Source organism: Falco peregrinus, chromosome 4 (assembly GCF_023634155.1).
Source record: "Falco peregrinus isolate bFalPer1 chromosome 4, bFalPer1.pri, whole genome shotgun sequence".
NCBI lineage: Eukaryota > Metazoa > Chordata > Aves > Falconiformes > Falconidae > Falco > Falco peregrinus.
In genome coordinates this window covers 24,013,427-24,039,917 of record NC_073724.1, presented here as the reverse complement: position 1 = coordinate 24,039,917, position 26,491 = coordinate 24,013,427, and the positions used below count along the sequence as shown (strand labels likewise).

Here is a 26,491-nt window from a genome sequence, read left to right as displayed (position 1 = left end):
AGATGGCTCTGCAGAATTATGTAGGGTAGTAGACACAGTAGGCAAGGTCTTGTCAGCATCCATGCTGCAGCTCCTTAAGGGCATCTCAATGCATAATGCAAAGTAAAACAAAGGAAACTGGAAAGGGAGATCAGTTTTTAAAGCTGAATTTATCTTATGGTTTTCCATGGCAAAAATTAATTTTCATGTCTCTAAAAATTCAGAGTATATATTGTGGTTTTAAGTTACCAGTATAAAAATGTGGTGTCACTGATACTTATACTTGATTATACAGAGAGAATGAGAAGACATGCACACACAGAGGTCATATGTAACTTTCATTCTTTGTAGATAGGCAACAGTATAGTACATTCCTTAGACAAAAAAAAAAAAAAAAAAAGCCATCTATGAGATCTATAGGTCTATCCACATGAATGGCAAATTTTTACATCATAACTATCACACGATTCAATTTTGCATGGGACTGTTGCCAATTAGTTCCCTTGCATGTATAATATCACCTTTGAAAATATTTAGGGGCTATTTTACTTGTGTGCACAGTCTGGAATTTTAATTGCAATAAGCTTAAATGCAGAATATTCAAAGATATACAAAGCTCCAAAGTAGAAACAAATTGTACAAATTCTCTTTTTAGTAAAGAAAAAGCTGACATCTCAGAATTACTTGAGCTGAAGTGAATCTCTTCAGTCACATATTCTACATTTGAAAGGTCACTGGATCCTTAAAAGCATACCATGTTTCTAAATACATACCTTAAAACTGTACTATGTTACTAAATACAGAAAAGTTGTTTGTCACGGAACTGTATGTCAGTGACCTGAGGCAGCACAGGGTTATGTTTAGGGTAAATTATGTCATTTAGAGGAGGAGGAAAGGGGTCTAGCAGAGTCACAAGAACATAAAAATCTATCTGTAGTTCTGAGTACTAACTCATCTAATGAAAAATTATTAAGAATTTGATAATGTTCAATGGGATCCAAAACATCCAGCAAGCTGAAAAGTGGTTGTTCATATGTAGCCAGTGGGCTTGCTAACTGGTACAGGCAAGTTCTGTAACCTCACCTCTCCTCATTTCCTCTATGTTTGGCTGATGTTTGTGAGAATTTTCTTTTATTTACTTGAAATGCACAATCTTCAGTCCCTCTTCTCATGTAGACTTCACTGACAGTATTTATTCAAAGACTGGGTAGTTGTGTTGTGATAGGCAGAGAGGTGTTCAAGCTGCTGTCCCCTATCTAAGAAACAGAAGAGCCCAGGTGAAGTTCCTGTTCAGGCTTAGTAAATTGAAAGTCAGTATCTTGCTTCCTATGTTAATTTGGATGAGGGAATGGGGAATTGGGAATTACTTCCTCCTTTTGAAACTGTGCCATTATATATACACACACATATATACATAAGCAGTATAAAAACACTATTAATGGGGTAAAGAGAAAATATATAAATAAAAATACATTCCTCAGGAATATGTTGTTTTGAGTTCTGCCCAATATTTGATATCACATTTAAATTTAATAACTTGGCACTAAAAAATGTATCATGGAAATAAGGAGTTTCTTTTGAATATGAGGAAGCTAATGAATAATTCTGATGGTGGAAATGTAAAGCAACAAAATATTGCTTAGGGAATCTAAGGAGCCTTAATGAACAAATCTGGAGAAATAAGACACTTGGTAGTTTGAAATGGTGAAAATTGTTTACGGTGATGCATTCTAAAGCAAAGTGAGGTTTTTTGGATTCTTTCTTCCTTACTTCAGACAACAGTGATAGTATGGAACTATTGTTCTACTAATACGAAAAATTATCTCCTTTCTATCTGGGTTGCATCCAATTTAAATGCTTACATCTCCAAGTGGGTGTGGGGACAAATTTATGTTAGATGGGCTTCTTCACAATGGATATATGCTTATGAATAGTGTTGTAATAGAACAAATGGAAACTCTTTCAATGATAAAACATCAATTAGAAGCTCTGGGTAAGAGTCATGACGACACAGAAGCACAGAATGATGGGGATATGAATACCATTTTTAGAAGGAATTCTAGCTAACTTTAACAATTAAACCTGAAATAGATAATTATCTTTCTAGAGGGTCTTTCCAGCCTATCTTCTACTTAAGTATGTATCATGTAGGGACATCTATTTGAGGGAAGCATATACCCAGTACAAGTTGATGGGTGAACAGGGTATTTTTATACCTTTGATATTTATACTTCTGAATGAGAATAAGAACACGATACCTGACAGATATCTTTGTTTGCATGTAAAGAAAAAATGTCTTCAATCCTTAATACCTTCTATTGGACTTTCCAAAAAATAGTGGGGAATAAACAGAGGGTTTATCTTCCTATATTCTATTTCAACAATAATAAAGAAACTTACTATTCTTTCTTCACTTATAATAAAATATGTATATTTGGACCTTGTTGCACCAAACTCATAGAAGTATCGCTCAGTTTATGCAAATAGCTTTGAAACAGCTCCTGTAAAATACATGCAAAGAAATTACAAATCAGAATGAGTGTAACAAAAATGTGTTTAAAAGTGGGGTATTTTTGACAAAACTTAGACCTCATGTAAATATTATATAGCATATTGATAAAGAACTGGAATAATGTTTCTATAATTTCAGAGCCAGTTGGAGGGAACATTTTTGCAAGAATAATTTTCTTTATTATGCGTTTTTTTATGTTAATACACATTATATTTATGTACCATCATTTCTAGTTTAGATGAGAAAGGTTTAAATCACACAGGCAGAGGAGGATCGTCAAGCCTTTCATGTACTAGATGAATACACTAAGCACAAGACAAGACCAATGTTGGAGGAATAAGATAACCCATGTTCTGGCTGACAAAAAACAAAGTGGTTTTACTCTCTCAAATATGTTCTTTCTACTATCAAGGAATAGCTTCTGTGTGTTTCTCATAAAAGCCAATATCCTAATTAGTCCCAGCAATCTGTAAATGAGAAAATGTGAGACTAAGTGAGATCATGTTGGCAAAACATGAGAAAATACAATAATTCCCCTCCCCCCATCCCTGCCCCTTCTGAATATAGAGGACATACTAATTAGATGTGTGTAAGACATTAATAATTTAACATATATTTTTTTAACAACTAGATAAATCAAAATACCTTTTTGGATTTTTATCCCTGAGTTTTGCTGAAAAGGATTTAATCTCCCTGAATTAACAAAAATCAAAGCTAATTTGAAAGCTTGACAGGATAAACTAGATTTGATTAAGAGATAAAGAAGCCTTATATTAAATGGTTTTTCAGTCAATATTTGTGAGACCTATAAATTATGTATCACCGCTTTGAAACTCTGTATAGAAATTCAAGTGAGAGGTCATTTCCTTGTGGACAGGAGATAACCTTTAAGCTATTTTGAAATGGGATATAGAGAAAAGAGGATAGAGAACGAAAGACCTGAAAGAAGTTTAGGTTTATTTCACATAAAACTTGATGTGATAAACATCCACAGCAACCTTTCTTCTTTTGTTAGATATGATAAAACCTTCCTTTCAACAGCTCCTATTTTTTTTGTTTTTTTTCTTTTTCTTTATCCAATTGTAAGATCTGGAGGTAAACCACCCCAAACCAGGATTTTTAAGATGTTGAAAGTCAGATTTCAAAGCTAAAATGAAGTGGTCTGGCTGCTGTTGTGTCAGGTATGAGGGTCATATTTTGCTATTCCCTTCCTAATCTGTTGTGAAAATTAGTTAGTGGCAAAAGCCTACTGGTTTGGGTCCACCAGTGAAGGGGAGAATGCTTGATTTTCAGGTCTCTTGGGATTGTTTTCTTAGAATGAATATATTGACTTTGCCAATGAAAAATCTGATTCCTATAAGCACGTATCAGGAGGCTAATGGTAATTAAAATATATTTGTGAAGGAGGGACAGAACTAAAGAGTTTAATGCCTAAACTATAAAACTGTTTCGGAAAAATATCCCAATTCATTAATATTAGAGTAAGGGAATGAGGGAATCTGCAGGAGAGAATTTGTGTCTGTGAGAAGTTTTATCATTTCAGATTTCTACTTCAGGATTGTAGAAGTTATAAGTAAGATCTCCATACCTTAAAAAAATATAACTCAAAAACCCTTTGGCAAATACCAAGTGTTGAATGATAAAACTCATGTGTATCTCAACTTTTTATTTTCATAAATACAGATAAGTTCTATTTCTTGACATATGTCTATGTTATATTTTGGTTTACTCTTAATGTTATATCCATATACTCTTAACTATATCATAATTAGTTCCAAATTCAATAGCTAAAAATATTGCTTTTCATTTACGTTGACATACTTAATATGAAGCAATAAAATCCTTGGTCTCTGATGGATAGAAGAGTGCTCCCACATTCCTATTTGTGTTCAAGCGAAGTCTTGATTTTGAAAGGTTTTTTGTTGCTTGTTTTTAATTCCTTTGGTATTTCTGTAATCAGGAATTACAGAATTTGGCTTAAGAGTTGCTAATGATTCTTTAGGAAAATGTAAAATCCTATGACTAGACTTATATTCATGGTCAAAATCCATACTTGTCTTTGCAACCCAAGTTATATTAGATTGGAGTACACACCCTTCCCATATAAAAATCGACAGTCCTGAAGTTAGTCATCTAAAAGAAACTGGCTCATGATAAGTCAGCTGAAGAACTAGTATCTTCTCAGTATTCAAAGTGATTCTTGAACAGCCAAGAACAGAAAGTTTCCTTAAAGAATCTCAAGACTAATTGCATTTTTTTTCTATAACAGAAAGTTTCCTTAAAGAATCTCAAGACTAATTGCATTTTTTTTCTATCCTATGTGTACATGTTTCCATACCTGGACAAAAAGAATTATGCTATATGCTATGAAAAGAGTACGTTACTTTTAAAAGCATCTTTCTTTTGGTTTAAATGAACTTGTTTCCATTTGGTATCCATTTGCTGTATATGTTTTTTGGAATAAAAAGCAAGAACACCCAATACATTATGTTCGGGCTCTGATACACGTGTAAACTACTAAGCAAACTAGTAGTACAGTTTGTTTTCTTTCTGGAGAAAAATCTAGTTGAGAGAGTCCTTCCGGAAACCCTTACTCATTACAAGTCTCTGAGTATTTTTGATGGTCTTGACTTGCCTTCATACCTGTTCACACATTATTTCTCTATCTTGTTGTTATTACTACATTCCCTTTATTGATTTAATGATGTGTTTACGTATTTGATTCAGTAACCGTGAGACAGTTATCCTAATTTTACTCCAGTTTAGTTAAGAATAGATACTTTATTCTTCCCATGAGAAACATAGGTTAAATGACTACCCTGTGATATTTTACCTTCCTGTTTTTCTGTTTATTTTCTATTTGTGGTTCAGTACTTATATTTTAAGTTTACACAAGAAATAACCAAGGGTTATTTTTGAAGGGTTATTTTTCCCCCATAAATGTGGTTAAGAAATTTAAGGAAATCTGCCAAGGAAAATTATTCTCCACACCCCCCCCCCCCCCCCCCCGCCATATGTGTACGGAAGCCACCAAGAAATGAAAGAAGATACAGACAAGAAGCTAATCATAATTGTTTCCTGGAGTGTAAACGGCACACCACCACAATCATGTTCAGTAGGGAGATCTTCATTAGAGTTTTTGGAGAGTGTGTCAATCACCACCTTCTGTTGTAAACTTTTGTCCTGGTTTCAGCTGGGATAAAGCTAGTTTTCTTAGTAGCTGGTGTAGTGCTGAGTTTTGGCTATGATGTGAGAACAATGTTGATAGCACACTGATGGTTTTAGTTGTTGCTTGGCAATGTTTATAATAAATCAAGGGCTTTTCAGTTTCTTGGGCCCTGCCAGTGAGGCGGCTGGAGGGGCACGGGGAACTGGGAGGGAACACAGCCAGGACAGGTGACCCAAACCAGCCAAAGGGATATTCCATAGCATGGGACATCATGCTGAGTATATAAACTGGAGGAAGAAGAAGGAAGGGGAGGGGACACATTTGGCATTATGCCGTTTGTCTTCCTGAGTAACTGGCTGAAACCTGCCTGCTGATGGAAAGTACTGAATGAATTTCTTGCTTTGCTTTGCTTCCATGTGCGGATTTTGCTTTTCCTATGAAACTGTTCTCATCTCAATGCTCCAGTTTTACATTCCTTTCCAATGCTCCCCATCCCTCTGCATGAGGAGGAATGAGTGAGTGGCTGCATGTGCCTGGTTGCCGAACAGAGTTAAACCATGACAATTCTCTCGCTTCAATCTAGCAAGAAAGTAAAAGTATTTATTGTCAGTCCACAGTATTTCAGCTGCCATGAGAAAATTTGCAGCTTTTAACAGGGTTCACCACCACTTATCCCTCAGCCTTGTTTGGTACAGTATGTGGCATGTTTACACATGCAGCCTGTGTACCACTGGCACAGTCCATTTGCTGTGTGTTATAGTTGATTTTTTAGACTTTAAAGGAAACTAAGCTGAACATTATAGACAGAATTAATTTGCCATAAAATATGAATCAGTGTCTTAAAACACAGATAAAATAGAATCTACTGTGGTTATATATGATTTCAGGCTACTGCCACATCTGACTGCATAGTGGTTATAAAAGGAGTGTGTTACAGACTGGTCACAGTGATACACTGACCAGCTGAAATGTATAACATGTGTGGGGGTTTCTACTTCTTCCCAAATTATAAGGTTGAAAGCACAATGTATTGCTCCATTTCTACCCGTTTTATCCTGCACGGTGCTTCTTCAGGCACAGCCAGTTACAATGCTTTTCTAGAATGACTTACCAGAGAACTTCAATTTTAGTAGTGATTTTTTTCACAGACTTTGTATTTTTCAGACCTTTAAGAGATAATGCACTAGCTGGTAAAGACAGTGCTGAAACGCTTCACACTGTGACTTGTTCCATTTTCCACTGTCTTCATTCCTGCTACCCCTAGGATATTCAGGCATTTTCTCCTTGTCTTTGTAAAATCCTATAGGATCATTCCAAACACATTTTAAGTCTTCAACAGTTTTCCACCACTTTTGGGAAAATTTTCACTGAGAGATGCTGAAGGTCCACCTAGGCCATCATTCTTTCACTGCCAGAACAAACTAGTGATGTCTAGGCAACGTATAGGAGAAAGGGCTAATACACAGTGATATATTAGTACATTTTCCCAGCATCTCAAAATCCAATTTGTATGTATTTTATGGGTAGAGGCACCATGATTGTGCTTATTAAGCACTGAGAGATCTCGCTTTCATGAATCTTGCTTGCCTGACAGTATGTTTGCTCCCAGATAACATGACTTCTGGCACTGTCCCTGTAAACTGCATGTCTTTTGATACAGACTCAAAACTGCAAGAAGAGTGGGGCTTGATACTGAACTAAGGCTTTTGGATTAGCCAGTGAAAAGCTGACTTTTCAGCTGATGCTTTCCTATGGTGTTAGAAGATTGTTTTGGAGATACTGTCTTCCAAATGAGGCTGGGACAACCTGATACCAAGGCAGGTGGGGTAGAAATTTTGCTCGTCCGAATTGTCTAGAAAATCTCCCACATCATCGACTAGTTAAACATTATTCAGCTAATGTTCAGTAGTCATCTAGGCTCTTTAGAATAACCTGAATTTAGAATAAGGGGTCATAGGACAGCAGGGGGATTACAGATGTTTGCAGTGTGCCAAAAAGGTGCATGGTATTCTGCCAGGTAGAAGACTAAGAGATAGATTATTCTTATTGCCATTTTCCATACTTTTTGTTATCAGTATAACTAGTAAGCAATATGGAAGTCCTTCCTGGCTTAAAGATAATACATAAAAGTACAACAATTAGCAGAGCAATTTCCCCCTCTAGCCCAGAATTTTACTTTCAGGATATTGTTTTAAACATTTTGCAGTATTTTTAAACTTTTATAATGACTGTAATTATGCCTTTTATACAGTTGTGTTTATTCTGTTTACTGTATAGGTGTAATCAAAACCGTGATAAGTAAAAAGGGTAGTAGGTAGACTCAGGAACAGGTGAGGCACTGAAAACTACATTTTTAATGTTTTTTATACTGGGTAAATCAAGTCATATATCTATTACTAGATTTTCATGCTGAAAATGTCATATAATGGTTATTCTGGGGCAGAGTTTTTATGAAGGGCTTTTAGACTATTTCAAAAAATGGTGAAGGACATATCTATGGGCACAATAACAAGGTAGGTAGTTTGAGTCACTAAAACTATTTAAAGTAAAGAAAAGCTAAACAAAGGAATCTGGCCTTTTTTTGCCTTTTTTTTTTTTTTTTTTTTTTTTTTGGTTGCTCTGATCTATATTGATTTTCATACCTAAATTAAAAATCAATAATGTGGCTTTGTACTTCAGACTTTGCCTGCTGAGAAGCCACAGTACTCCAGGCCTCACTTTTAGTGCTCAGTAGCCTGGTAATGAGATGCTGAAAAAATAATAAAATACATGGAATGTAAAATCTAAGTAGCAAATGCTTGCCACATATGGGGACTCATATGTTACATTCCAACTATACTTTCACTGCAAGTTCAGTAAAATGTGCATGGAAATGTTTTATTTAGTACGCACTTTCTAGAATGAATTCAATACTTCAAGGCAGGCTAAAACTGGATAAAAATTTCTTTAAACAGGAGAGAACCCCTACTTTAAAGTGCTACTGACAGGACTGAAGAAGCCCATGTGATTGTGAGACAAATATTTCAGAACTGTGCAGTAGAACTGAACAGAGAAACTGAGCTCCTTTAAGATCAGGGTTTAGAAAAGTTAAATACTCACCAAATGTGAAAGGGAAACTGTCTAGCATTCTTCTTCAGATGGTATGTGTTGTTCAGTATCCAGATAGAGTGAGACAAGGAACTAGGAACAAAGATTTGAAATATTACAGGTACTTCTTCCTCTCATGGTTTTCTGAATAACTAAATGGGGACCTATGTTTTATAGGAAGATATTTCATTTTCCAAAACCATCATTTTGGGGGCAAACTACTCTATGTATGATGATCACAAAAGTCTATAGCTTTAATTTATAAATTCTACATAGATGTTGCTTCACCATTAGACTACAAGAAGAAAAGTTGAAATATATTTTGAGAATGCTGATAGATTATATGAAGCCTGCAGATAAGTTTACCTTTTATTCCCAAACCTTATTTTCTGAGGATTATTTTTTCATCACATGTAGTCATGATACACAAAATATATAGTATTGAATAAGATAAGGAATTTCCCTAAAACCCCTCAGCTTTATGAGCAGAAATTTCATGATCTATTTTCTATTTGTTGCAGGTCTGTAGCCAGCTATACTGAAAAACATTAAAATACCAAAATATTTTGTTGGATTCTCATTACTTTATAACTGAAAGATGAACTGTCTATTGATTTTTCAAGACAGTAGTGAAATTTCATTATGAATATTTCAAAAAGTATTAAAGTATATGAAAGTACAATAAAATCAAGTGTTTTGAACTTTGATACTGTGTCCTTGTCTGTAGTTATCAGGGCTAATATTAACTTCAGAAAACATCATTCTGTCTTTACAATACCCACAGTGAAATGAAAATTATTATTTGCTTTTTGGTAATTGCCCAGAACATTTATCACATGATACAACAGAACAGACTATCATTCATTACTTGGTCTTGAAGTCTGTGTAATAAAAGCTGTACTCTATTTTTCTGTATCTTCCAAAAAAGACACTTGCAATATTTGGAGAAGTTGAGGTATTACCACATTAATATTTTTGGCTTGATGTACTTACGTTGAAGAGAAGTTTAAGATGCTGTGGATATTACAAGGTGTTTTTCACGTCAGTTGTCTCAGCATTTATAAGTTTATCAGAAAGGATAAGAGATATTTTCAGTGATTTTTACTTATGTATTTCTTACACTGTACTAAAATTTTGATCTTCTGCATAGACAGTGCTAATTTTATTACCCAATGTATTCCCTTTTATGACAAATCATTGGAAGTAATTTGTCATCTACTATTTGATCTTACATAAAAATACATCTGGTAAACAAAGCCTTTCAGAAAGAATTCATGTGCATTACATTTTAATTATCATACCCAACAACATGATTTTAGCAAACAAAATCTGAACATTAATTATCTGCTTTATTTGTAAACAAATGCTAATTCTTCAGAAAATCACATTATTTATTAAAAGAATAAAACCTGACAAAACATATGACAAAATAAATTATTTGGTACAGGTTTTTTTGCATGCATTAGGAATCCTGTCTTAGAAAATGATAGAGCATTCTATCTTCATATTATGTGTTTCTCCATTTAAAAAAGCTCAAGGAATTATTCATAACTTAGGTGCAGTAACAGAAATAATAATTGCCTTACTTGAACAGGAAATTTTCCTGCTAGATAATGATTCTTTAGAACTGAGCTTCAAAAGTTTATTTCAGGTATAAATAGTCATTACTTGATTGAAAATTATATTGAAAACTATTTTTAAAAAGTATATTTTATATGTGTATATGTATTATTCATATATAAAAAAGAATATAAATATTCCCCCTTGATTTACCCAACACTGGCTAATTCTGGTATATACTTTTTAATAAGTAGTGATAGCATAGCCACTGGTAATGGAAAAGTTACAGAGTTATGCAAAGATCACACTTCATATCAGAGTTATTAATGGTGGCAAGTGAATGCAGTTCTTTTTTTCTTCCATCTAGCCACTAAATTTGTACTGAATTTTCTTTCCCAAATGTCTGGACACATCCTTCTTCAGCCATCCAAGGGCTGTGGTTCTGTTCTTCTTTACAAAACAAAATGAAACAAAAGGGTCACCACCAGGAATGTGCCTCTGTAAACCAGAATTAACGTTCATTTTTCACATGCTCTCCACTGACACCTTGTGTTACTGTCACATCTGTTTGTCACAGAGCACAGAAACAACATTTTGAATATTTTGCAGAGAGGTTGCTTTTGATTATCTGCTGCTCTGAAGGGCAGGTGAGGAATTAGACTTCTTTGTTCATTTCTCTTGCATGGTTATCAGTAACCTATGTCATTTCAAACTAGACTGCCTTAGTGTCTGGCCATGCTGGGGTTACAGTTGGTCTTAACACGCCATGGTGTTTGGGGGTTTGCTGTCTTCTACCTGCTTTCATGTGCAAGCAGTACTTTGGCTTGATGTACCAAAAGCAATGTACAGAAAGCAATTTCTATTAATGTACCTCTCCAGTATTTGGGGAACATTGAAAAGTATCTATCACTCCCCTGATCATACTTCACGGTCTGAAAAATTTGGCAGTGGATGTCAGAGCATTTGTTCTGAAACATATTTAGTTCTGGGATTTGGTTTACTTTGAGAACTTGAAGATAGGAAGAAGAGTAATAAATTTTGCCAGGTCCAACTGATTTTTGGTTGGTATTCTGTTGTTGGGTTTTGGGTTCTTGTGTTGGTTTTGTTTTTTTTCTTTTTCTTCGTGGTCTGGAGACTACACTTACAGTGTTGTGGGGAAGGACAATTCTTTAGTTCCCTTTCTTCTGTGAATCTTTGAAGCAGAAAGGAAGCTAGTGGTATGAGTGTATTTGCAGATTGAATGGCATTTGCAATAGTGATTCCAGAGTAATAATAAAGAGTCTTTATCCTCCAGTGGAATCAAAAGCAGCAACAAAACCAGTTGAAGAAATGTGTGTGTGTGTGTTCCTCAGCAATTAGTGTTCTGAATCAGGGGCTGAAGAGAGAGGTAGTGGGATTTATTTCCACAGGAAATACCAAGAAAGATCTTAATCTGAGGAAAAGTAGAGTAGAGCCTTTTGTCATTGGGTTCCTTAAGTTCCTTATGTGTGAAAGTCACTGATAGGGGTTTCAGCTTTTCTTCATTCAGCTTTAAAAGCAATTCCTGAGATCAGGTTGCAAAAAACTTCCAAGAAAGACGAATATTTCAAGAAAGTGATTCAACATAAAAGTGTTTGTTAGAAAGTTGCTATTCCAAACTTCTAGTGAAATCAACTTCAAGAATATCTTCATTAAATAGATCAGTCTGGAAAGTCAAAATTTGGAAGAAAGTATAAAAAGTATCAAATAAACAACTATCATTCTTACTAAGTTTCCAACTTTTGAAAAATTACATAAATAGTTGAGGAAGGTCATTATTATTAAAGTGAAGTATTGCATTTGCAACTAGCAGTATCCTCTGGAAATAAATAAATATTCTAATTTTTGTATAAAATGTATAATTTTGAGATATTCCTAGATGCATTCAACTCTGCTGAAAAATATATAGTACCATTGACAATGGCCAAAAAGTAAGTCACATAGAAGCACAGAAAGAAACATTATGATAAAATAGCTTGTTAGTCAGTCTGTAGGAGACATATTTTTTCTGAGTGCTCTGGGCTGTATTATATCCATTATAATATTGTTTCTTTAATTGTTCTGAGTAAGTAAAATGGAATTTTATTTTCTTTCAGAAAAAAAGGAGTTGTGATGAACCTGCTTCCTCTTGAAGGAGTTTTGGTGAACTCCTTTGCATTCAAGACTGTATCTGTGCTTCTTTTTGATGAATATCTAATATTTATTTAAAATAATGGTGTCTTAAAATGTATTGACCAACATGCAATCTCACTGAAGCCTTAAGACAAACATATTTTACAACTGGAAATCCATCAAAGATTGGCTTTAAATCTCTCACCTTCATGTAGAAAACCACCACCTTTTCTTTACCTTTAATAGTGTCTGTAGATGGTAAGAAAAAAAAACAACACATGTTTTCGGCAATGAATACTTTGAAAAGCATAAAGCAGCGCAATCATAAGACTACAGTGGGCTTCTAACAGTCACTTCATTCACTTTCCTTCCAAAAGCAAGATTACCTATACATTTATCATTCTTAACAAATATTTGTCTAGCGCATGGCTAAAGATACCCAGTGGTGAAGGTTAGGTAGCTTGCCTTAGTAACAGATTCAGTAAATCTAATATTATGAATAGTCTGATGGTGTCTAACCTGTGTATTGTGGCAATCAAAAGCAGTGTAGTATTTTTGTGCCTAAGATTTGCATGTCAATACACTGTCATTTCCTTGCCTACTTGTCTATCTCCTGTCCATGTCCTTTATTTCATGTCTGGCACCCCTTCAACCTGCTTGTCCCCATCATAGTATCTGAACAGATGCGGTTTCAGGATTGAATACTGAGCTACCACCCTCTGATTCTAGAAGTCTGCTCTATGGTGAGTTGGTGAGTTCATTGATTGAACCGAAAATTAATAATCTTATTTTAACTTTTCAGTGTTTATTTTCAGCTGCAACAGTCACGACATTCCTGGTGTTCATGCAAGGGACTACCAAAAAACCCACAAAACTGAATGCTGCTTACATCCCTCTTGGAAAACAGTTCTTTAACAAAATAGAAAAATAAAATCTGTCAGCTCCAGTTGAAGTCCAATAATATATTTTTTTTATTAAGACAAATTTTTTAATTAAGAAAAATAAAAGATAATTTATCTGAAATTGATAACCTATATGAAATTTAATAAGTTCCCCATTAGAAATGTAAGTAATACTCACAGTTTTTTAAAAAGTATTAAATACTGTACCTGTAAGTACTAAAAGAAGAAATGTTATTCATAAATGCTAAAATATTAATAGTAGAGCAGGAAATATTCTGAGAGTGTTGAAACACAGATTACTACAAAAATCTGTAGGTGAACCTCTAAATCTTTTCCCCATTTCTTCCTTTAAATTGTTTGAACCCTGTGTTTTGTTATTTTATTTTTAGTTTGCCTTTTCTTTGAATCTTCTGCTTCATCACAGCTAGACTGAATTTTATTAGATAACCTTGCTCGAACAGTATAGCCTCTTGAAAGCCCAAAAGACAATGATCAAACTGAAGGTATCTCAGTGCTGCGAAGAGATCTGGTTTAATGCTTTTTTTTTTATTTTTCTTTTCTATAACTTTAGAGGGGTGAGAGTTGGGATTTCTTTGGGGGTGCTTTTCCCTCCCCCCAGGATCTGGGAAGCATACTATAAGTACTAGAGTGCTGGGTATTATGCAAAACTCTGAAACAGTTTCATTAATACCTGCAATGCCAGTCTCACTTTGTTACCTGGTGAAACAGTGAAGATTATACTGGGAGCTATTGAAAAACACTTGAAAGACAATGCAGTTATTGGTCAAAGCCAACATGGCTTTATGAAAGGAAAGTTATGCCTTAATAAACTAATATTCTTTTTTTTTTTACAAATTTACCTACCTAGTGTACAAAGGGTAGGCAGCAGATGTGGGTTTTTTGGATTTTAGCAAAGCTTTTGGTACTGCCTGTTGTAGTACCTTTCTGGACAAAAAGGCCAACATATGGATAGAAATGTGCACAATACAATGGCTGAACATTGTATATATACAACGTATAATTGGCTGTGGAGTCAATTTCAAAGAGTTGTAGTAAATGGAGTAACATCTGGCTGGTGGCCAGTCACTAGTGGTGTTCCACAGGGCTCAGTTTTTGGAACAGTTCTCTTCTGTGTTTTTATTAATGACTTGGACACAGGATTTGACTGCACACTAAGTAATTTTGGCTATGATTCTAAATTGGGAGGAACCGTTGATTCCCTTGAGGGTAAAGAGGCCTTATAGAGAGATCATAATAGATGAGAGCTCTAGGCAATCATGTGTATATGTATAGGCTGGAGGGCAAGAGAATGGGGTGCAGCCCTGCAGGAAGGGCCATGGGGGTTTAGGTTGATGGTAAGCTCCATATAAGTCAACAATATGCCCTGTGGCCAAAATGGCTAACCATACCCTGGGGTGCATTAAGCACAGTATAGTTAAATGACTGGAAGAGTGATTGTCCTGCTATACTTAGCATTAGCGCAGACTCACCTCAAGTACTGTCTGCAGTTTGGGGCTCCATGATGTAAGAAGTATATGAAAATGCTAGAATGCATCCAAAGGAGGGCCACAGAGATGGTAAAAGGACTAGAGAGCATGACTTCAGAGGAGCAGCTGAGGATACTGGGTTTGTTCATTTTACAGAAGAGGAAACCTCATTGCTGTCTACAGCTTTCATGAGGGGGAGCAGAAAGGGAGGTGGTGGTTGCTCCTCTTTGATATCCTGTGACAGGACACAAGGGAATGACTTAAAGCTGCATCAGGGGAAGTTCAGGTTTGAAGTTAGGAAAAGATTCTTCTCTGAGAAAGTGGTCAAGCACCGGAACAAACTCCCCAGGGAAGTGGTTGTGGCCTCAAGCCTGTCAGTGTTGAAGAAGAATTCAGACAACACTCTTAGATATATGGTTTAGTTTTTAGGTTACCCTGTGTAGAGTCAGGAGTTGCACTTGATGATCCTCATGAGTCCCTTCTAAATCAGGATATTCTATGGTTCTACGAACAAACTTTTAAAAGGATGTAATTAAAGTTACTAGAACTGGTTTTGGAAATGCATGCTCTTCCATTTCTGTAGTTCAAGGAGGGATTTCTCTGTGTTTAATTTGTACAGAAACTTTTGTGATAAGAACTGTAGTGACCTGTTAGGTCAAACCACCAGTTCACCTAGGCCAAGAAGCTGCCCACAACAATGTCATTTAGAAGCTATTTAGGAATACAAAAATTTTGTACCCATTTTTTTCTGGTACCCTAGGCACACAATACATTCCTACACTCTCCCTTTACTGTCTATTTACAGAGCTCCTATTCAGAAATTCAGTCCCTTTTGAACTGTGTTTTCCTGCCTCCACAATCTGCTGTAACAGTGAATTTCAAAAGTTTGGCACAGCTGTATTAAAAATATACTTTTTTAACAAAAAAAAAAAAATCTATTTTAAATAGATCTCCTACTAGGTTCAATGCATGTCCTCTACTTCTAGTGCTGTGATATTTGATGAATAGCACTTCTGCATTAACTTTACCCACTGACTTTTTCACTTTGTAAGCTTCAGTCATACCCTCTTCTCACCCTTCACTCTGTACAGAGTCACAGCCTTTTATTCCCTTCTTGAAAGACAAATTATTCACCCCCTTATTCATTTTAGTTGCTCTTTTCTATACCTTCTCTTGTTCCACCATGTCTTTCTTGAGAGATGATCAGAGCTCTACATATCAGAAATCAAAAAGATATCAGTGAACCAAAATTTTGCATAAACCTCTACCTTGTTCTCAGTCCCGTTTCTGTTAATACCTGAGATTTGTTAATTATTGGGTTCCTACTATATATTAAGTTGGTGATTTCAAAGAACTACCAGTGGCAACTACAAACTCTTTTGTGAGATGTACCTGCCGTAATTGCTTTCCCTCTCCAGTAGCACTGCCTTGATCTTTGCATATGATAAGCAGAATATAATTATTTTTTTTAAGAGTGACATTTGTCTATTTTTGTTTTCCAGTGCAGAATCTGTCAATTCAGATAAAATATACAGATATATTAATATACAAATGATTCTAGATATTATTTTTTTGCAACTTAGAAAGCTTCTGCTGTAGAGCTAGAAAAGCTCTGTACAGGTGTCATATTTCACCAAAGTTTTTACAACTTTTTCTGATCTGGAACAAAAAATAGGAATGTCTAAACTGTTCATGATTATTTTTTTTTCTTTAACAAATATTTTTAATAGGTCTGGTTTCCATTTGAAGTTACAAAGTCCTCCAACATATCATAGAAAACCAGAGAGTTATTCTATATAATACAGCTTGTCCTGAAACAGAATTGCTGTATGTGTATTTGATTTGTCTACTCTGCTTCTGCCAGCTTTAAGAGTGCAAGCTTCCTGTTGAGCCCATGGTGCAAGTTAGCAGGAATATCACAAGTACTTGATACATGCTGTGTAAGTAGAAGTTGCTCAGAAGTTTGTCAAACTGCTAAGTTTTCACAAATCATATTATTGTGGTTAATCATTATTTGAAAATTTGACAATTCAGGTTGACATTACCCAGTTGAAAATCTACTTTCCAGTTAAATGATTTTCATAGCCCTATTGTAAAATGCCTCAGTTCCCACCTTCCTCTTCTACCTTCTCAGGTTTCCTGGGTTTTTTCCTTTCTTCTTTCTTTTTTCTTTTTTTTTTTTTTTCCTTCCCTTTGCTTGTTTAGTGCAAAGCCATCAAAACAATGTAAATGATGTTTTAATGTTGCACACAAAAGATTTTTGTTATTTTCCAGTGACAATACTGGAATGTCATGGTAGAATTTGATCACAAATGAACACAGATTAGACATCACCACTGCAGGTTGTCAGTAAGCTTTTCCTTTTATTGATGTCTGATTAGCACTTAAATTGTTTCACACCATTAGTTGCCTAGGATTTAGTGATCATTAGTGGGTCTGAAAATGAACAAGATAAAAGGAAGCTTTGTCTTCAGTTCAGGGGATGGTTTACTCTTTCCACGCAGTGTCATTTACCACTAAAGAGGTGTGTGGTGTTGATTAAAGTTTAGTTTTATGTATTGTTATATTCTGCTATGAATATTAATGGAAGTTTCAAGTTAGGCAGGGTATTCTTCACTTTCTTCGCTAAATGTTGTGTATTTAGTGGTGTGCATCTGCATGAGTTCAATGTAGTTTGCTTTAGTATACTGTTCACATTCATTTCCACCATCAGCTGCATTTCAGTACTGTGCTCTGGGTATGCTTATGCCTATGTAGAACATGTATCAACATAAACCTGCACAAAATGGATGGTACAGTTTCACGCTGGCTTGTGTTACTGGTACTACTGTCTCTGACCTAAGGTGTGGTGTACCCCACATGGAACTGAATTACTGTGAGGTTGGATACTACTGATGCGAGAGCAATACTTAATTTTAATTAATTTTCAGGTCTTTACTGTCAGTATGAAAGTGTAATGATCCTGTAAAATTTAATTAATATGCCATTTTTTTAATGCCAAAACATGACACAGAGGTTAAAATAGTTAAGGATGTTGTGACAAAATCACAAATAAAGGTATCTTAAGTTTTGAGTAGGTGAGTTAGTCCGTTAGCTTCCATTGCCTCTTTGCTTTTAAGTTATCTGTATGACTAGTGTAACATTTTTTATTTCTTTTGTTCTGAAAGTAACAACAAACAAAAAGAAGTAAAATATATGATTATTTGTTTCTTACAAGGCATCCAAAAAGAAAGTGTTGAGTTTTTTTCCTGAATCTCCACCAGAAATCTGCTTGCTGTTGCCAATGTATAGCACTTCTAAAGAGAAAATCCAGACCTTGAAAGTTAAAGGCTTTTCATTTATTCCTAGGTGAAAGATATTGACTATTGTATTTGCAGTCAGTTGATGGTATGGTGGTGAGGTGGAGGAGAGGTAGAGAGAATTTTTTGGTTTTGTCACAACAGTTTGATCCAAGGGCTATGAAAAACTGTATCTGGGTAAGTAGATATTTAAAATTTGCTCTAAGTAACTGTGTTAACACATTTTTTAAAAAATAAATTTAGGAAGTGATTGTTCAGTAATTAGAAGAAATTGAGTCTGATAACAAAAGTCTACTTCAGACTGCTTAGCTTGTGGAGTTTTGGTTCAATGACTGTAGTAATGTGTTACAATAAACAAAAAATACACCTTGAAGTTTATGATATTGCTGGCACTGTAAGAAGCAAACAGTGGCACACAGAGACAGTTCACGTGCAAGAAAACATAATTGTCTTTTCTTTATTGCTTGAAGAAAGGCTCCCTGAAGTCCTGACTGGTGATATTTCGGAGTTACATGGTAGAAGAAAATTTTCACGTTCTTCTTCTTCATCACTGTCATGCAAAAAAGACATTCTTGTCAACCTCACCTGAGATAATCTGTTTGGTAGTCCTCATTATAGAAACCCTGTAAGCAGAGGAACCCTCTTTTATTCTTTCAGCACACAGTAGAGCATAAAGGTTAATATGGATGTTGTTAAAACACAGAAGCATGCAGTTTTGCTGTATGATTGATACATGCCTTGCTGCGCTAAATTCGTATAAGCTTTTGAGAATGTACAGCAGCAGCCAAAGCTAAGAGACTTTACTAAAGAACCCTGAGTATCTTTAAGGAAAGGAAACATAAGTTTGCTGAAATTGCCTTTGTGAGTATATAGATGTAGATAGCTGATCTTTGAATTGAACTTGATTCTGGGTTTGGTTGAAACTCTGAAAGAGTTCAATGTATAGAAAAAACCTGAGAGTCTTACTGAGCATTTCCAGGAGAAGTTACTGCAGGTCTCAGTGGAAGTGTTATGATATTTGAGTAACAGTCTCAAATTGGAATCACAGAAGTCATTGAACATAGCCACCCCCTTCTTGAAACAGAGCTGAAGAGAAGCATCTTCCAACACAAATGTAGTGTGCATATGTAACAGTTACTTTCCAACATGAAAAGGATGTGTAATTTTGCCATTATGTATTCACTTTTCCTTACCTGGGGTGATAATGAAGCTATCTCAGAGCCATTAAAGGTGCCTGTTGGTGGCTCTAATTTCAAAGCTTTCAGAACAGAATAGTTGTCAACACACTTACCTCCGCAGGCATAAACCAACTGCAATTGAAAAGACACCTGTGTATAAGCTAGTCTTAAGTTTGTTTTACTATGCACCACAGCACCACTGCTAGGTTTTATATCCTAAAAACATAGTGCTATAATTAATTTTCTAGTTGTATAAAGATTTGATTTGATTTAAGAAGCTGCAAGTTGTCTGTGCTAAAGGTTAGGCACCTCTATTTAAACACAATTTTAACTTCCTACTGTTGCTTTGATCAGTATCTTTATAAGAAAAAATTAGGATCAAAAATACTATTGTAAAATGCATGTTTAATTGTGACATATGCCATATTATCTCTTTTGCAATTCCCTTTTAATTGCTGAACAAGGTCAATAATTAAGTTCTGAACTTACAGCCCTGGGTTTAGATGGTACTGTTTGTTAAAGGAAAGAGGTTTTAGCACTATAGTGAGTGTGAGAATTTCTGCATTCATGAACATTATTTTGACTTTAGTGACAAATTTGAAGAAGCACTAAGTTTTCCCTGTTTTTCTCTTTGGTGAAAACATGGAGAATTACTTTGATTTAACAGTGATTCAATCTCAGAATAACCCTATTTTTTGTTGTCTAAGCAAATACCAGAAGAAAAAGGGAACACAGAGTAAAACATTTTGAAATTCAGAAGTAGAGGGTAGGTCTCAATTCCCTCTGCTTAGTCACAAAATTCAGGAGCTGCATGTGGTAGTCTTGCTCTGTAAGGAAAGAGATAGACTCATTCAGAGATGGGTGAGATTACCTGAGATCTGAATAGCTCTGTAGAAGCCTCTCCCTCTAATCCATATTGGATGGGCACTAATTTTCCACCTAGGACTTTTCAGCCTATTGTGATTTGCCACAGAGCTGTGTTGATCCAAAAGCAAGTAACTGATGAATGATCCAATCCCTCCAGCTCTTCTCTCTACTCTTAGATTATCTTTCTTACCCCTTTCCACATGCCAGCATTTGGCATTGGTTTGATTCTGAAGTGATTTAGAGAACCAAACAATCAAGAAACTATTGATTCTTATAATGTTAGCTTTTGATGCCTTATGTCTTTAAATGGCTTCAGCGCATAGTCAGTTGAGCATTAAGGGCCTCTTATGTCACTATCCAGTTGGTCAACAAGCCCAGCTTTCTCATAAAACCTTATCGTTAGCTAAAAGGTGAAGAGAATGGTACAGGAATAGTATGTTAGTTTGTATGAGGAGAATTTGAGGTTTGAAACATTTACATTTGAATCTGTAGAAGTTAAGATAAATTAATATTGTATATCAAAAAATTACTGAGGTAAGGGAAGAGATAACATTTTAATAACTAGAGTTCAGTGTCTCAGGTTAAAACTGACAGATATCATTCTCTGGGTTTTCTTGATTCATATTTGTTCAGAATGTCTTTTGCAAGTACGAAGATGAGAAAATAGCTTCTTTTAGATGAAGATATAACTGTGAACTCCAGCTTGTCATTTTCATAAAGAAGTGCCAGTCAGCAGAGTGACACAAGCAAATTATTGTGCCACATAATTCAAACAAGAGTTTTCCATAGGTCATGCAATTTGCTACGTGTTCTATCACTTTACTAAGTGAATTGGTAATCTATATTAAATTATTTTTATTTTTTTTCTACCATAACCTTAAATAACAAAGTCAATAATTATAAATTTGCCACAAAGTTTACCATAAAACCCCCACTTTTACAAACAATCAAGAATTGCAGGAACAGAATACATATAGAAAACTCAGTTTGATATTCTGTCTTGACATCTCTAAGTCCTATTTCCTCTGTGATTCCACTTTTAAGAACAACTTCTAAACAAATTTGAATCAAAAAGAACATAATTCAGACTTTCAATTACATTTAAAATGAAAGACAGACTTTGCAATATTCGGACAAGCTAGGGTAGTATATTTAAAAAGTATAGATGCTTTTTATATACAGAGAAAATACCATAGCAGAACCTGAGATGCTTTTCTGAGTTTATGAAAATCTTGAAAATACTGCCTGTGTTACAAGGAAGTTTTTGGTTTACAATATTTCCAGGTCAAATTTGTAAACTCATCAAATTTGGATTGCTTGCATTGAGAAAGTGAAATTGTAGTAGAATTGAATCTGAGCCTTTCATATTGATATTGTTCTTCTTCCCCACGTCAAACTCATTAAAATATTGATAGATTTCTCAATTGCACTGGTGAGTACAAACCTTTAAAGTAAAAGGTAAGGTAAAAGCTCACTGAATATTATTTTATTCTGTAGAAGATTTCTTTGTTATTATTTATTATTGGGTTTTGTTATTATGAGTTTAAAAAGTCCTCAGGAAGAAATATTTTGATGCTAGTGCATCAAACTGAGCTAAGAAATGCTAATGCTTTTAAATAATATTAAAATAATACTAATACTAATAATACTATCAATAATAATAATGTGCTTCTGAACATCTCTGAAAGTTCTTCAGTGTTAATGAAACATTGATGATCTTGTTATGTTACCTCACCATGAACAATCACAATGAAATCCACTTGGTGTTTGGTGTCCAAAGATTATTTTATTTCTGCTGTGTCTGCAATTAGAAGTTTTAGTCCACAGAGGTGTTTTTAATACAGATTTATCAGAATAATCATGGCATAATCCCTGCCATGATATACTCACCAGAAGGGTATTTATGAAGAGTAAATGCTGATTTGCTTTTGAATACGGGCTATGAGAACCCTGCTAAGGAATGTGTAGTCCAAAATACCTAAAATCTCACACATAAAAGAAGGATACTTAAATTCAGAAAGACTATATACATAATAAACACTATGTGTAAAGATCATTGGTTTTCACTATTGAAATTATTTTCAAAAGAATGCAAGGCATTTTTAGATTTTTTTAATATCTCAAATATTCTCAGGAAAATTTATCCTAGAAACTTTTTGGCTGGTTTTGAAATTGAGAATGTAATATAATAAAATGTCAAGATCTTTGAATCTCTCTCCTGAGCTCTGCTCTGCTTAGTTCAACTATGTAAGTGAAAGACCTATGGCTTAAAACTTGGGGTGAGGGAGGAACTAACCATTAGGTGCGTTGAACTTTTGATTTTCAAAAGGCTTTCTTTCTTAAGACCAGCATCCTATTCCAACTACATGTAGTTTCAAAAAGTTCATACAGTAGTCATTCTCATCTGACACTACTATATGTATATCTTCCAGAATGAGAAACTACAGTAATGACTCTTCCTCCCCACCAACTGCCTTTGCATATCTTAACTCCTTCTTGTTCCACTTTCGACCTCTGAAAACTTCTGTTTTATCTCCCCTTCCACATCATCTATATAAAATGGTGACAGTTATTTTTACAGAAAACACCAACTGCATAAAGAGAGGATAATCTAAAAATGTGATTTTAATTGACCAGAAATAAATTTTTACATCTAAGAATGCTACTGGAGTTAAAACAATTTGTAAACATCTTAATTTTATTATTCCTTCAGCCTATTTGTGAGACACTGGTTTGGGCAAAAATTCTAGACTACAGCAAGAGACACAGAATACTGGGTGGAGGGTTGTTTTTTTCCCCATATTGTCTAGATATGCTCTAAATGAAGTGATTGTTTGTGGTAGAGAAAAGAAAAAAATCTTGACAGTCATTGAAGTCTGTTTTGTTAACAGGGTCCAAGACAAGTGTATATAGCTCACATTAAGGTCAATGGTTTTCAGAGCTTACTTAATGAAAGAGTGTGAAATAGATGTCACAGATGTCAAAAGGATTAAAAACACTGGAGAACTCCTTTCAGTCATGCTTATAGGATGATATCTTTCTAAGCTTTTCCTGGGAGACTACAGAAGAGGTTGAATTTGCCAAAAAAAGAGCAAGGGTGGGAGAACAATCCAAATAGCTATAATGAATAAACTCTTTGCTATAGAGTGCTTATCTTGAATTCTGCTTTACTAGCTAAACAGCATAATTTGTATCACTACCTTCATAACATTCTTTCATGGATGATTAGATTAAAAAAGTATAAGGGTGAACATTATTTTACTTTAGCATGAACTTTTGTTTATTAGCAATCTCTTACCAAATGATGCTGTGTCAAGCACATGACATCTGGTGAATCAAAACCACATTTTTAAAAAGGTACCTTATCTTGATTCAGATATGAGACACTGGAGATAGTTATTACGGTTTATTACTGTACCACACTTATTCAGGAATACTAGTTTCCAAATGGAAATTTCCTTTTCAGTGGCTGCCTCTAGGTTTAGCAAATTGCTTACACGCACAGCAAAGCTTTCTACACAGCTCCTTTTAATTCTTTTTTATTGTCTCAGTGGTCTGTCTCACTTCGTTAAGGCACATGCATTTCAGGAATTTCAAAATCTAATTACAGAATAAATTAGATTGTTTTATTATGGTCCCATCCTCCTCATCTTGGTTATCAAAATGCCTGCTGATATCTGAAACACAGTTCCACTTTCTACAGGTGAGACCTGTATTTGTAGTTCTGAGATGTATGCCTTTTCATTTAACTGTATTAAAACACAGGCATGAACGTATCCTAGCCAAAGGAAATAACCTGTCTTGTTTAGTTACCACTCCAGCAGTGCCTGCAAACTTTATATGTTTTGCCAGTGTTCCCGTGTTATTTCAGACATCTGATAAGGTTTTCAGTAGACACAGTCAGAAGCAGCTTACTATATATGACTAAAGGTAGAAGTTATGTTCATGGTTATTTCTTTAGATGTGTCATGGAGCTAGAGTTTAAGCTATTGAAATTCTTTTTTGATTTGCACACTGGCAATTGCTTTAATAAAAAGTCTCGGTTTTCTCTTCCACACCTTGAATAAGTTTTGTGATATCTGAATTAGCAATCTCTTACCAAGAGATTTAGATCTCTTACCAATCAAAATTGAAGCAGATCTGCTGAAAATCCCCAAATCCTAATTCTAAGAGGTTGCAATCGATGCAAATTTCTGAAGAGCTCTGAACAGGAAGTGTTGTCAAGAAAAGTTACAGACAAGAACAAAGAAAAATTAATTAGCCTTTTAGTACAGTAAGTTCATTTCTTAATTTATGAAGCAAGCTCATTTTAAAATGGTAAAACTCAAAAGGTTTGTGACAAAATTTCCTATCATAGGCTGAAAAAATGCCTACTGTGATAACTGAAAATTCTTTAGACCCCACTGCCTGGTGTAACGTTCTAAACTTAATCACTTTTACAAATCAAGTTTTTTACGTAATGATTTCCAGAAGTCTATCCATGTGCTTCTGAAAAAATCCACACTTTAGGATTAGACCGGAAATACTTCTTCAAATGAATTACATCTCGTGTAAGTGGACATTCACATAGACATTAATTCAGTTAAGTATCTGTGTACTTCTAGTAGTGCAGCTATCACAAAACTATTTACTTTCATTTTCCAGAAAGAAACCTTGTATTGGAAGGAGCTACCTGAGGTTTTTTTGTTTGGTTGGATTTTGTCTTGCTCTTATTGAAGAGGAAGCATAGATCTATATTGACAATAAAAGGAAAAATTCTGAAGCTGTTCTTCCTAGGGACAAGTCCCAAATCTCATCATTTCTCGAAGTTCCCTGTGAGACATTGTTTAGATCCATATTGACGGTCTCTACAGCAAGGGACTGATATTTGTTTGAATATGCAGACAGGAAAGAATTTATTTGGAAGATTTAAGAACAAAAGAATCACATAACAAGCCTTCTAATGCAGCTTCCAATGTTATCTAACAGTGACTGTCATCAGAAAAAGGCTCTCTAGGTGAAAAAAAATATATTTTACTGAACTTCTGTAGATTCCAACACAGAGGCTGAGAGAAAACAACAAAAACACCAGGTCATTTTCATGGAAAATTCTAAATGTAAATGTTCTAGGAAAAAAAAAATCTAGTATGATTGCAAACCTCCCATACGGTTCTGGTAACTGAATTTGGTTTTGCATGCCTTTTAATTGTTGTTATGGTTGTCACTGTTAATAAACCTGGCTCAATCTAGTAGATAATACAGTGACTGTACCATAATGCCCTATGCATTTTCCAAGCTGGCACATTCAGCTAATAATGTCATACTTCATACTCTCACACAATGGAGAAGGTTACCAAGAATTTTTGCAAATCTCATAGTTATCTAAAAGACTAACTGGATTATCCAGGATGGGGAATCTTTTGTTTGCTCAAGTGGTTTGTCCATGTAAGTATTTACAATAGAAGATTCCTGCAGTTGCAAGCATGAGTTTACCACTGTGTGCAAGAAAGAGACAGGCCTCGATAGCCAATTAAGAGATGCAGTGTAGTGATTGCTCCAGGCTGGAAAGATGTCAACATCAATTTCGGGTTTCTCACATTAAACCAATCAGCAATAGACTTTGTTTCAGCTTCTGGTCTCTTGTAGGTTTTTGGTTAAATTAAATTTTATAACAGGTAAATTGAACTGAGCCCTTCACCGTTTTGAAGAAGGTTTTCTGTTTGTGCAATTGAAGGTTAATAGGATGTGCAAATATCATAGGCATACCAATAATTCTTTTAAAACGTTTCACCTTCTGCACTCCCCTTCAAGTCAATTTCCTTCCACACAGAAGTGCTTCACACTGAGTTCCCTAGAGTTTAGCCATTTGAAAATATATAGCCATCATGAATATAAATTGTATTAAATATTCCTGGTTTTTAAGTGATACCCAAACAAGATGTGTTGTCCAATTTCATTTAGCTACAGTGATTTAATGGTTTCTGTAATTTAATCTTGTTTCAGAACAACTTCCCCTCCAACACAGAGAAGCAACACTTTCCAGCTCCTCTATTAAATTCATGGTTGCTATAGTAAAACATCTGAGAAAGTGTTCTGCTGAAAAAGCGGTAGAGACATTCCCCTTCTCCCACTATGTATGTATAAGGTATAAATATAGGCTTCAAGAGCAACTTTCATTTTTTTCAGATGAATATTAACTCTCAAGTACATCTGTTGTACGTTTCAAGGGCCTTATGTGCTTTTTTAGCCCTAACAGTGTTTCCTGAGGAAATGATCAGATTCTGGTCTTCCTAGCTCAGACTTCTTCCTGCAAGTGTGACTGTAACTTTTCAGTGCAACAAA

The 26,491-nt window shown here is 34.9% G+C and overlaps 1 long non-coding RNA gene across 1 annotated transcript in view; it reads left to right on the top strand.

Annotated features, from left to right (window-relative positions):
• The first annotated feature begins 8,788 nt into the window (after nucleotides 1-8,788).
• The window catches only part of LOC114013008 (uncharacterized), a 60,378-nt gene continuing 42,675 nt past the window's right edge, over nucleotides 8,789-26,491 (top strand). The window contains exon 1 of the long non-coding RNA XR_003555834.2: nucleotides 8,789-8,868. This is a non-coding gene — a long non-coding RNA (uncharacterized LOC114013008). The remainder of the gene's footprint in view (nucleotides 8,869-26,491) is intronic.